This window comes from Geospiza fortis, unplaced genomic scaffold, assembly GCF_000277835.1.
Source record: "Geospiza fortis unplaced genomic scaffold, GeoFor_1.0 scaffold172, whole genome shotgun sequence".
NCBI classification, from domain to species: domain Eukaryota; kingdom Metazoa; phylum Chordata; class Aves; order Passeriformes; family Thraupidae; genus Geospiza; species Geospiza fortis.
Window position 1 is genome coordinate 1,454,380 of NW_005054309.1, and position 714 is coordinate 1,455,093.

The following is a 714-nucleotide window of genomic DNA, read 5'->3' on the forward strand; positions in this document are numbered from 1 at the left end:
GTGGGAGCTGCAGCCAGGTGCTGCTGTGGGAGTTCCTGGCTGCGGCGTGTGCTCTGGGCAATCACCCGCTGGTGTTTTCTCAGCTGGAAGAAGCGATGTGTATCGCTCTGGCAGGAGCACTCCTGCAGCCGAGCTCTGTGCGTGTGCGTGAGGGGAAGGGGGAGCGCCCCTGCTGCCCTCGGGCACGGCACACATGGTGCTGCGAGCCCGGGGCTTTGGCTGCGGTGGGCTGCAGCACGGGGCACCCATGCAGGGCTGCTGCCTCCCATGTGCCTCCTGGGGTGGGTGGCTCTGAAGGCATCCCTGGGCAGAGGCTCACTGCCTGGGGTGAGAGGAATCATCTCTCCTGCTTTGGCAGTTGATGGGTTTTGGACTTCGTCTTCTGAATGTCCCATTTGTGCTGGAGGGGGTTGGGATGGGCACAACACTGGGGGATCCTCTCTGTGCACGGCAAAGGGCAGGAGAGCAGCAGCTTTCCCAAGAGGCGGCCGCAGGAAGATTTGTTTTGCAACACCAACAAGTCACTTGCTTATTCCGCCCATATAAAATAAACAAACAGGAGCTGCTGCTGCCCTTGCACGTGGGGTGCAGGGGGTGAGAAGAGGCGAGTTTATAAACCCGTGCCCACGCTGTGAGCGCCGGAGGTGGCCGGGGGGACGCGCGGCTCCCGCGGGGCTGGAGCGGAGCCCGCGGCCCGGGCCGCGGCCGCGGGGG